This window comes from Chenopodium album, chromosome 2, assembly GCF_948465745.1.
Source record: "Chenopodium album chromosome 2, dcCheAlbu1.1, whole genome shotgun sequence".
Lineage (NCBI taxonomy): Eukaryota > Viridiplantae > Streptophyta > Magnoliopsida > Caryophyllales > Amaranthaceae > Chenopodium > Chenopodium album.
Genome location: NC_137835.1, coordinates 56,355,737 through 56,368,797, shown reverse-complemented (window position 1 = coordinate 56,368,797; position 13,061 = coordinate 56,355,737). Strand labels below are relative to the sequence as shown.

General features: G+C 40.9%; 1 non-coding gene across 1 annotated transcript; it reads right to left on the bottom strand.

Annotated features, from left to right (window-relative positions):
- Positions 1-6,137: 6,137 nt before the first annotated feature.
- On the bottom strand, positions 6,138-6,243 carry LOC145608419 (small nucleolar RNA R71). Its single transcript, XR_014105807.1, has one exon. It is a non-coding gene; the product is annotated as a small nucleolar RNA R71 (small nucleolar RNA).
- Positions 6,244-13,061: the final 6,818 nt, after the last annotated feature.

Below are 13,061 nucleotides of genomic sequence, written 5' to 3'. Positions count from 1 at the left end.
AATATTATTACAGGTAGAAAATCAATATTTTTAATTACAGAAGTAAAAAATATTTAGCTTTACATAGTAATAATAATTATTTGCACTTGAAGTTTTATAGATGGGGCTGATGGAGAATCTTGAATTAATTATCCCTCCTGACAATGTTGACAACTATATTGCTTTGTGAGACGGAAGAAACGCTTTTCCATAAAGATCGGCCGCCATGAATGGAGTAGGATCTTTGAATCTTGCGACTTTACCATCAAGTGGGTCGTTCCTTTGTGGAAAATTGAGAAGATGATTGGTGTCAATAGCCAACCTTTTTGTCGTATTCCTAGCTTGTCAAAGTTGACCTTTTATTATCCTTCCAGGGTGAGGAGACAATACGGTCTAGCTCAAACTGTTCCATCTGGTTATCTTCGTCGTCCCTATGAATTTCCTGTTTCACAGGATGTAGAAAGATTTGATGATTATTGGTGTGCTAGACCTTTATGGGAAGTTGTTACCCAAAAGGTTCCTTCTTCTTTGTCCATGGATGTGAAGCAATGGTTACTTGGTAGATCTCAAAAGGAAAAGAACAAAGCTAGAAAACTAAATAAGATCAATGTGAAAGACCGTTTAGGGGACAAGAAAATACCTCCTAAGGAGCGTCTAGGTGAAGGTTGAATTCGACTCCTGTTATGCTGTTAAGCCTAAGAAGAAGAGTTCTAAAGGGAAAGAAAAAAAAAAGCTAACTCTATAGAAAAGAAAGTGTGGGTTAAAAAGAAGCACGGTGTAATGGCTATTGGAGAAACTGTTAACACCAAGATTGAATGTAGGTCTTCAAAAGGATGCTTACTAGCAAAGGTGATGGATGATGAAGAGGAAGTAGACAAGAATTGGAAGAGATCTTGGAAGGAGAATATAGATTAGAGCATTGCTTTACTTTTAATTTATTAGAAAATCTAATTTTAAGTCAATTTTATTATTAAGCTTTATTTAAAATTCCATCAGTAATGTAGTTTTTACTTTATTTTATTAATGCAATTTCAACTTTTTAAATTAAATTAACTTTTTACATTTAAAATTTTTTTTAAAGCAATGAAAACAACTTGAATTATTATGAAAATTATTCGAGTATGAAAGTCGAAAATTTCCACAAAACACCGAAATTTGCCCAGATTAATGCAAAACACCGGGCGCTTTGATTCGAACTTTGTCACCATCCAGAAGAATTGTCGCGATGCGTTGGACTTTGTCGCTGTGCGACAGCTGCGTTGCGTCGCACTGAACATAAACTTTGTGCGCCGACTGTCCTGTTGCTGATGAATCGATTTTTGTGGGAATTAAACACCCTGTAAAGGGTTTCCTACGTATCCTTTCCTAAGGAATCAAGCCAAACGTAGCTCTCTTGAGTATCTTATTCAAGTAATTATGGTTAGTACTTCTTAAGTCGGTCAAGATTTGTCATGTTTGAAAATTCATTACCATCTATGTTAGTTAACTATGCTGCACCTCCTGATAGGATGATTTTGAAAATGTATGATCCGGACCAATTAGGCATAAATTTTCCTCTTAGGTCTAGAACATTCTTCCTTAATGCTTTAAACACCAAGTCTCCTACCTTGATGTTTCTTGTCTTGACTTTCTTATTAAAGTGCCTAGCTATACGAGTTTAGTAGCATTGAGTATGATGTAGAGCTTCTAGTCGTTTTTCATCAAGTAGAATTAGCTCTTCATATATTTCTCAAGTCCGTTCGACTTCATCGAATTTACTTTCCAACGCAATGTGTAGGGAAGGTATTTCTAGCTCTTCAGGTTGTACAACATCCATTCCATAAATTAAGGAGAATGACGTATTTTCTGTTGCACAACAAATTGACGGGTGATAACCCCAAAGGGCAAAGTGGAGTTTGTTAGGCTAATAGTTTTTAATTTTTCGTCATTTTCTCGATGATAGTCTTTAAATTTTTATTGGCTGCTTCTACCCCATCATTTGCTTGAGGCCTATTTGGGGAAGAATGATGGTGTTGAATACCATAATTTTGTAGCAATTCTTCACATTCTGCTTGAAAGTGAGTTTCAGTGTTACTTATCATTTCATGTTGGACTCCATATCGACATATGATGTTTCTTTTGATAAAGAGTTCTACATGCTTTGCAGTGAGTTTTGCATATGATGCTGCTTCAACGTATTTTGTAAAATAGTCGATTGCTACTAGGATGTATTCGTGTCCTCCTATCCCAAGAGGAGTAACCTTGCCAATAATATTTATTCCCCATGTTGAGAAAGTCCATGGTGAAGTGTAGGTGTAAAGGAATGATGGAGGAACGTGCTGCAAGTTGGCCTTTAATTGGCATTTAGGACATCTTTTCACGTAGTGATAACAGTCCTTATTCATGGTAGTCCAATAATACCCTTCGCGGATTATCTTTTGGACTAGCATCTTGCCATTCACATGGGTTCCCCATACTCCTTCGTGGACTATTTTCATTACCCTTTGGACTTCCTTTTTGCCTATGCATAAGAGAGATCCAACTTTAGGTACCCTTTTGTGTAGCTCATTGTCTATGAGTACATATTGGGAAGCCAAAAGCCTTAGGGCTCATTTTTCTCTTTTGTCAGCGTGGAGGGGATATTCTCCTTTGGTGACATAGTTGAGGATGTCTGTGTACCAAGGTTCTTCTTCTTCTTCTTCTTCAACTACCTCACCGTCCTCTATTGCTTGATTGTAAGCCGGTTTATGCCTCTTTTATATTGTGAAAGGCATTTGCTCGATTTTTGTGGAATTCTAACCATCGAGGCTAGCCTTTCCAAAGCATCAGCAAATTGGTTTTCCTCCCTTTGGTAGATATGTGTATTCTACCTTTTCTAACTAATTAGTGAGAGTTTCTAGATATGTTTGGTAAGGGGCTCACCTTTCGCTCCTTACTTTCCACCTTTTGGAAATCTGGTTGATGATTAGATTAGAATCTCCGAATATTCGGAGTTTCTTTACTCCCAATGCTAAAGGTGTTTTGAGGCCTACCACGCATGCTTCGTATTCTGCATCATTATTGGTAACATTTAAATCTAACTTTATAGAGATTGGGACATGTTCTTTTATTTGCGATACTAATAATACTCCCACACCACAACCCTTTTGGTTTGATGCTCCATCGAAGTATAACGTCAACGTATCGTCTTCTGCAAGCATTAGATTTTCATCTGGAAACTCGTTTTCATGTATGGGAGTCGAATATTCTATTGGGAAATCTTCTAAAAACTCTGAGACCAATGATCCTTTAATAGCCTTTTGGGGCATAAACCTTATATCGAATTGGGCTAAGTTCACTATCCATCTTGATATTTTCCCATTAAGTGTAGATTTCTCGAAGAGATACTTTAGTGGATCCATCCGAGAGACTACGTAGAGTGTATGAACGAGCATGTAATGTCTTTATTGTGGCCCACAGTAATGCGAGGCACAATTTTTCAAGTGGTAGATGGCGTTTTCTTTTCCTTCTACTTCTTGTGCGAGCATAACCCCCATTGTCTATTTGGTGACTATTATATATAACCTAAGAGGGAATCCTGAGAGCGTAGGTGCTAGTACAGGAGGATTGGCAAGATAAGATTTGATTTTCTCAAAGGCTTTTTGGCACACATCGTCCCATATAACTGCAAGGTTCCTCTTCAATTTCTCGAATATAGGTTCACATATTGTGGTTAACTTGGATATGAACCTAATAATATATTGCAACCGGCCAATGAATCCTCGAATCTATTTGTCGGTCTTGGGCGGCGACATTGACATGATTGCTTTAATCTTGGTTGGGTCTATCTCTATTCCTCTATATCTAATAACATATCCCAAGAGTTTTCTTGAGGTTACTCCAAAGGCATATATAGATGGATTTAACCACATATTATACTTTCTCAGCCTTTCGAAGAATTTTCTTTAGGCTACTAAATGTCCTGGACAATCTTTTTATTTTACGATCACATCATCCACGTAGACCTCAACTTCTTTGTGCGTTATGTCATGCAAAAAGGCAGCCGCTGCATGATGAGTGTCATTTATGGCACTCATTTGGTTCTCTTTAGGATGACTTTCATGCTATTCTTTAGCTCTTTTACTTAGTTTTTCCTTGATTTTACTCTTTATTTCTTTGAGTTTGCATTTTCTTAGTTTGATTTCTTTCTTTATGCATTTCTTAGTTTATTTTGTTATTTTCTCTTTTATTTGCTTGTTTTCCTTTATTTTGTAGGTTAAGGTCGTTTTCCAAGTTTCCCGAGCCTCTTCCTGAGTATGGCATTGATTAGGATGCTTAGTGGTCTCCAATTGAAGCTCAAGCATGGAGAATTGCAAGTTCCTAAAGACCTTGAGCTGTGCATTCAAGCCGTGGGGGCATGATTTCTAGTCTGGAACCCGCAAACATGGAGTTTAGAAACTGCAAGGTTCCGTGTCTATCAAGAGCATTAAGTGGAACGCACGAGGAGCATCGGAATGATAGGGAAGAGGGCTCCCCTGCTCCCAAGCGCGGCCGCGCCTATCTGGGTCCCTGTTCCGTACCCAGTTTTGCGCGGCCGCGCTCCCCCTGATGGTTGGTCGCGCCTGTATGGGTTTATTTGGGGACAATCTAACTAACTTCTCTTACTTATTTTTTGCTACATATAGATTTTCTTTCTATTTTTAGAAGGAAGGAGATTAGAGAATCATTACAGTTTAACTTTTCAGAAATTAGAATAGAATTAGGTTAGATTCTAGAGAGAGAAAAAGGAGGATTGTAGTAAGAGAAACCATTGATTTTGATGATTAAAAATTTATTCTACCTAATTTTGAAGCAATTTTGTAAGAATATCTTTACCTTAATGCAATCTTTAGTTCTTTATTTCATTTGTGTTGTTAATTGCTCAAATTTGACTAAGTTTTGATTGATTTTAGCTTGTTTGATATTATGATGATGATTTCATAGACTAGTTTAGTTTTGATTGCAATTTCCATGGATTGTGAGTAGTTAGCTTGCTAGGGTGATGGTTAAACATATATGATGTGATGAATTGATGTGAATTGGGGGATCTTGATGGAGTTGATGATGTGATTAAATCGGTTGTTTGATTATGTCCATGTGTGCTTTAATTGAAGAGTAGCTAACTTTGATTGATGCACTAGATTGCATTGTAGGTTCAAATTGATACAGACCATTGATTTGTGTCCAAATTTGACGATTGAGGGGATTTGTGAGGTTCCTAGTTAGTGTCTCTCGTAGTTGGCGCTAGTTTGACCCACAGGAAATTAGCCTATCACTCTCTCTTGATTGCATAATTGACCTTCCCTCGCATCACTCGACTTAGTCAACTTCCTATCCCAATTTGCTATGTTCATTGCTAATATATGTGGATCCTAACCCTAGTGTTTCATTATATTGATTTATATTGCTTGCTTATTTTGCTTAGTTTCTTAGATTACACACACACCTACCCCCTTGACTTCGAGATAGCTTGACTTAGACAATAGTAGTTGCCTCCCATTCCCTTCGGTTCGATCCTTGACTTGCCGTTATACTTTTATGAAGGTGTGTCGAGAGTTTACAAATTTTGTTTTGACATAGGAAAGTTAGTCCAACGACCTAGCTTCCACCTAGGGTCAAAAATGGCGCTGTTGTCAGGGAGTGGCGTAGATGATTGCTATTGTTGTTGAGTCTATTTCACAAAAATTTGAAAACACAAAAAGATTTTCTTCTTTAGGCTACATTTGTAGCCATGCTACCAATATTTTCCTTTGATATTGTGTGTGCAAGTGAACATGGGAGAAGCTCAAAGGGTTACATTGAAGGAATTGGGCACTCCGGGTGCATACAAGTATGAGAGCAGGATTGCTCCATTGTTGATTCCGGATAGTGATTTTGAAATTAAGCCATCAATGATTACCTAGATCGAGAGGCGACAATATGGTGGTGCATCGAATGAAAGTCCTCTCAACCACCTTAAGGAATTTGAGAAATATTGCAACACTATTAGGGTGAGTGGGGTTGCACAAGAGTTTATAAGGCTCAAATTGTTCCCTTTTTTCCCTCATAGGGCGAGCTTTGGAATGGTTGGACAAGGAGGTCAAGCTAAATTCTTTAAGAACATGGGACGATGTTACCAAAGGATTCTTATCCCGTTTCTACCTTTCAAAAGAAAACAGCAGAGGCAAGAACTTTGATCCAAAATTTCAAGCAAAGGCCTAACGAAAATCTTTATGAAGCATGGGAAAGGTACAAAGAGCATCAAAAAGAGTGCCCTCACCACGGAATTCCAACTTACCAAATAATTCAAATTTCCTATGGTGGTTTAAGTCCTCAAGGTAGGTCGAGCTTAGATGCCGGAGCCGAAGGCCCAATCATGAACAAGACGGTGGAAGAGGTTGTTGATATGATAGATGATGTAGTGAAGAACTACATGAGTTGGAAAGAGGTTGAGGAAGAGTCAACAAACGAGTGTGCCTCGGTTGATCAAGTCAATACCATCAACAAATTGTCTGCTCTACTTTCGGACTTAGGGAGGAGATGGCTTCTATCAAAGCTAAGCTTGAATATTCATCTTCACAAGCACAAGATCTTCCCTCCCAATTTAAGGGGAGAGGTACATCTTTTTACTCTAACCCTACTTTCGCTTCTTGTTGCATGATTAGAGAATGTTTGGTTTGTGATTTGCGGAAGAAATGATCACGATGCTTCTAATTGTCCAAATATTCCTTGTGATGGATGGGATGAATATGATGAAAATGAAAATTTGCATGTGAATTATGTTGGTAATAGTGATTTTGGATCTAGAGTTAATACTCAAAAGAATGTTGGAAATAGGAACTATCACAACCATGGGAGCTACGATAATTATAACCAAAATAGTGGTTATAGGAGCCAAGTAACCCAAAGGTTTCGTGGTAACCATAACAACTTTGGTTGTAAGGATCAAAGATACGGCCAAGAATATGAGGATCATAACCAAGGTTATGGTAATCATAGTCAAAATTCAGGCCAAAATCTTGATAAGGGTAATTGGAGTAACCAAAGTAGAGGAAATTTTCAAAATGATGCTCAAAGGGGTTCCTCACCCAAATGTACTCCAATAACTCAATGCCAAAGTGATGATTCCTATGATCAACAATCTCAATTTATGAGTAAGCTAGCGAATTTCATGGTAAATCAAGCTAAGAAGTTGGACGATTACATAGCCTCTAGTGACAAAATGTTTCATGGCCTATTAACTCATGGAAAGATGCTTGAGAACCACATCGTTCAACTAGCTAACCCCTTGAAAGATTGTGCTATCCCATATTCTTTACCCTCGCAAGAAATTGATCCTAAGGAACCGGTTTGTTTTATCACCACTAGGAGTGGTAAGGTCCTTGAAGAGAGTGTTCCTAGGAAGAGTAAGGAGGGTGAAGAGGGGAGTGATTCGAGCAAAGAGAATAAGAATGAAGAGTCTAGCAAGATGAGTGAGAAATCTAATGACGAGCCAAAGGAGTAAGAGAAGAAGAAAGATGAGGTTTACAAGCCCAAACTTCCATACCCCCAAAAGTTCAATAGGTACAAATTGGACGAGCGATTTGGAGAATTTATTGAGATGCTTAAGAAAATTCATCTTTCTATTCCTTTCACCGAAGTTTTGGAATAAATGCCAAATTATGCTAGGTTTCTTAAGGAAATTTTGAGCGGTAAAAGAGATTGCAATATGGTGGAACCGGTGAATTTGGGGGAGTGTTGTAGTGCCTTTACCCATAATGACTTACCCTAAAAATGGAAAGACCCCGAAAATTTCTCCATCCCTTGCAAAATCAAAGGAAATTTTTTTCCAAAATGCCCTTTGTGATCTCGGTGCTAGCGTGAGTATCATGCCTTATTCTGTCTTCAAGAGACTTAAGATAGGTGAGATCCTTCCATCCAATATGACCCTTCAATTAGCCGATAGATCCATCAAGTTCCCAAAGGGAAGAGTCGAGGATGTTCCCCTTAAGATAGGAGAATTCACAATTCCCGTTGATTTCAATGTGCTAGAGATTGCGAAAGATGACCACATTCCTATTATCTTAGGGAGACCTTTCTTAGCCACCTCGGGAGCTTTTATTGATGTTAAGGGAGTTCGTATTACTTTGAGAGTTGGTAACAATGAGGAAAGTTTCGAACTAAAACCGATGCATGAGTCTTAGTATTTTGTGAAAGGAATCATGTGTGTTAATTCCCCTCGCTCTATTGATAATGTATGCATGATTGATTCTTCAACTAACAAAATTCTTAAGAATTGTGATGATGTGTTTTTGAGTTTTGATTGCAAGAAGGTTAGTAAAGAGAAAAAGGAGTTTCCCAAGCTCATAGACGAGGAGGAGATTGACATTCCTCATTGGTTTGAGATTCACTCTCAAGAGGAGGACGATGATCCTAAGAGTGTTGTCGGTGTGAAATCATCAATAAATATTAACAAGGCAAAGAAAAAAGCACGAGCTTCTAGGAAAAAGAGAAAGACAATGAGGTTATGGAAGGAGAAGCTTGCTTTTGAGGAGTTATCGAATGAAGTCTCATCAAGCAACAACGAGAAGTTGCTAGAAATTGAAGAGAAATTTACTCCTCCCGTCACCTTGGAAAAGGAGGTGTTCTTTGACCCTCCATGATTTGGAGGAAGGGTCGAGCTAAGGACCATAAGCAAGCGCTTCCCGGGAGGCAACCCGGAGATTTCTAACCTTTTTCTTTTTATTTCAATTTTTCTTAATTTTCTTTCTTTTAGTTTCTTTTCTTTTCTTTCACTTGTTTTTACTTTGGATTTATAAATTGAATTCTTGGAGTTGTATTACATCAAGTGGAACGAGCAATGGAATGGTGTTTCGCGGTTTTTTATGTGCTTTATGTTCAATTTTATTGAAATTTTGAGGTAAAAAGGTAAGAGTTGTTAGGAAGGTAAGTTAGGAAATTTGTGCTTAAGTTTGAAGACATTGGAACTTGGTGAGTTCATCGTGGTGCTACCTTAATTTAGGGTGTTGAACCCACATTTTTCACATTTGGAAACTGATCGTTATACCGGGGTCAAAAATCCCGGAATGATAGTTATCGATGTACCCACGCATGAACGCACCAAGGAGAGAGGCAATAGAGAACAACAGGTGGTGCAGGCGCGCCTAGCCCCTGCACGGCCACGCTCGACCGTGCGCAACGCTGGCGTGGGCGCACTGCCAGGCCGCGCGGCCGCGTACCCCCCTTGTCGTGCTTATTTCTTTCTTCTTTCTTTTCCCTCATTTTCCCTTCACCCTCTTTCTCACGAGCTCAAACTCCCTTCACCCTCACCAAAACCGTACCCACACCCTACACTCATTCATAAAATTTTCACCCAAATTCAACCAAATTTCCAACATAATTCATCAAATCCTTTTGTAATTCTTCCAATTTTAACAAATTTATACTACATTTCACCCATAAGAATCACCATTCTCTCTCCTCCATTGTTGAAGCTGTTCCAGGTGCGGATCCAAGGGTTCAGCCGGGCGAACTGGGTCCCGTCAACTACCTACACAAGGCAGCACACGTAAACTGCCCTCGGGGGTGGCTCGAGGAACCCCCCTCCGAAGCTTAAGTAATAGAGTGTTTAGAGAGAGAAAGTGTACTTAGAGAGATGTAGAAAGTATAATGACTTAATTGTCTTACCCCCTTTCCGTTGTACTTTACCCTCTATTTATAGGCGTACCATCTCCTTTGTGGAGAGTTCAGCCTGGTCAGCTCTGCGGGCTGACTCTGCCGAGCTAGTGAGCCCTCCTTTCCTGGCAGTGAGTGCGCACCCTAGGGGCTGGGCGATAGTTCAGCGGGAGCTATCCTATACAACTAGCCCCTCAAGAGGTGGTATGAGGTCACTCATGCCGACTCTTTGCTTGTAGGAACATTCTTCTTATCTGAGCCCAGATGGCAGGAATAGCTCAGCAGGAGCTATCCCCTACAACTAGCCCCTCAAGAGATGGCGTGAGGTTCTTTTCATGCCAGCTGTTCTGAGCGTGCAGCCTTATCGGCCATGACTAAACGGGTCGTCTGGCTGAATTAACCTGCACACTCCTAGCCCCTCAAGTCTCTAGGTGTTGACGCGCCCTGAAGACTTGGGAGGTCAGGTGCTGTTACCCTTGAGTCAGTTGTCGTATTGTTTGTATGGTGACGTTAGTTCCAGTCTTAAGAAATGACGATCTTGCAGAGAGGATTTTCGATCACTCCCGCTGAAGTCTGAGAAATGACGATCTTGCAGAGAGGATTTTCGATCACTCCCACTGAAGTCTGAGAAATGACGATCTTGCAGAGAGGATTTCGATCACTCCCGCTGAAGTCTGAGAAATGACGATCTTGTAGAGAGGATTTTCGATCACTCCCGCTGAAGTCTGAGAAATAACGATCTTGCAAAGAGGATTTTCGATCACTCTCGCTGAAGTCTTAGAAATAACGATCTTGCAGAGAGGATTTTCGATCACTCCCGCTGAAGTCTGAGGAATAACGTACTTGCAGAGAGGATTTTCGATCACTCCCGCTGAAGTCTGAGGATTAACGATCTTGTAGAGAGGATTTTCGATCACTCCCGCTGAAGTCTGAGGAATAACGATCTTGTAGAGAGGATTTTCGATCACTCCCGCTGAATTTTGAGAAATGACGATCTTGTAGAGAGGATTTTCGATCACTCCCGCTGAAGATTTTTTTTTTTTTTTTTTGGGACGGGAATTGCATTTGCATGAGTGGGACACGTGTTGACGATCCGAGGTGTCAGTTTGATTTTACTGAAGTGACATGGCGGTTTGCCTTGTGTCTAACTGCCCATTTACTTCGTATTAATTTCACTGTCTCCTCTTTTCACTTATTTCTTTTACTCCTCTTACTTTTTCATCTTCCCTCTTCATTAATTTGTCATTTCAAAACTTTCGCTCTTTGCTCTTCCTCTTTCAAGTGTTCGAGATCCTCCATTGTTGTGGTAAGTTCTTGCTTCTTCGTCTTTGTTTTTGTCTTAATTTTCACTTTATTTGCTTTTTCCCTTCTTAATTCTTGCTTCTTCACTGACTTGTTTCTTCTTTGTTCTTCTTAATTGCAGGTTTGAACTTTCGTCTTGCTGGGCTTTTATTTTCGCCATTGTTGTTGTACTCTGTTGCTTCTGCAACTTTTTCTTTAAAGGTACTTACTTTGTACCTTTTGTTGTTTGTACTTACCCCATTTTTGCTTCTTTTTGCTTTTTCTTCGCAAGATTGTGCCTTTTTATTCTTCTCAACTGTCGTTGTTACCATTTCTTCTCTTTGTTTTTGTATTTGCGTTCTTGGCTTTTTTCTTCTTATTCCTTCATTGTTCCTAAACTGATTCTTTGATTCTCTAGTGCCCCATTGCTTCTTCTTTCCTTTGCGGGCCTATATTTCCTTTTAGATTTCATAATGTCTGACGCTTATAATAGTCATAACATGAGTGAGCCTCAAACGGCCACTGGATCGGATTCCTCTTCCCAATCTTCTCTTTCAGGTGAGCGCCCTGCGCACACTTCTCCTATTTCTCCTTCTTCTTCTCCTACCCCTATTCGAACTGTTATCCCTTCTAACTTTCCCCCTGCTGCGAGCGGAGCGGGTACTGCTGCGACTCTTGTTGCTGCGTCTGGGTCGGGCAGTAGTCGTCCCGTTGAGGGTAGTGCATTTCGCCCTTTCCAGCGCAGGCCCCGCCCTGATTCCTTTGATCCTTATTGCGAGCGAGTGCTCACGCTGGATGGGATTCCTTTATCCCATCTTACTCGCTTGAGGCTGCGCGCAATGCGCCATAAAGCGTTAGCTGATGCTGTCAAGGCTAATCCCCCTGACGTGTCTCTTGTTAGCCCCATTCCCCATGTTCAGCCTTTAAACAGTTTTGCTTGGCTTGATGACATGGCTGACGTGCATCTGTTTGATCATTATGTAGTGCGAGGCGGAAATACTAGGACTCCATCACCGTCTCCTTCCCCAGCAATTCAATCAAGCAGAATGACTGAGTCTCCTGGCGACCGCTCATATTACGACTGTCAGCCCATTTATGTTGTGGAGCCCGTAGAGGTGGGCAAAACTGAATTCTTTTTGGATGACAAGTGTTATGGGCCCAAGAAATGTGTGGTGGATTCTGGTTGGCGCAAGGATGCTGAAAGGCTGGATCTAGCCGTTGTTAAGCAGAAGTTCTATGGTTTTGGGGAGGGTTACAAGTTGGTTCTCCCCGTTGATGATGCGAAGTTATCGGCTCCCCCTGCAGGTCATATTGTTGTGTTTGCCTCGCAGCTAGATTTGGGTTTGAGGTTTCCTTTGGACCCCACCTTAGAGAAGTTGCTTCGTGCTTTCAATATCTGCATCTCTCTGGTGCACCCTGCTTCCCTTCACACCCTGAGTTGCCTACTATGGTTTCTAAGGTTTCGAAGGTATCCTGAGTCCCTGCACTTGTTCAAGTCTCTCATGAGCCTGAAGAGGTCTGCTTCTGGGACTGAGTCGAGGTGGTACTATGTTGCTCCCAAGGAGAGTAGGGTCTTGTCCTACCCAAAACTTGGACGTTTCAGGGACTGGACTGGCAAGTTCTTCTAGGTGAGGGTGCCTTCCAACTTTGCTTCCCCACGCAACTTCAGAGAGATTCGTACCAACATGGTCGGGGTCACATTTTCTCCCTCTGAGCCTGTCCGTGAGACAGAAGCTTTTGAGGCTCTGCAGGGAGCGGGGACTGGTGACTCCAAGTTTCCCAAGGTCTGGCTGCCCAACTCCATTTACATTGTGGGCAATGAACAACTCTCTGCCATGCGTTTGTGCCGTACACATGAGTCTGGTAAGTTTTTATGCCTTTTGCCTTTCCTTTTCCTTCCTCGTCTTATTTAACTTTTCCGCTGTTTTGTTTTTCAGGTTATGACCACTTGGACAAGCGTATGCTCGGGCTGGCTAATAATTGGAAGGACCCTTTGACCGCCACTCCTAAGAGTCCTCCTCAGCTTTTTGATACGCTGGAGGTGTTTGCGGGTACTCTAAAGGGTGAGGTGCGCCTGGCTCCTGCTGAACTGCGGGCTGTTGTTAGCACAACAGCTACTGTTGAGCGCACTGGGTCCAGCCATGCGGAGCTTGAGCCTTCGTCCTCTATTG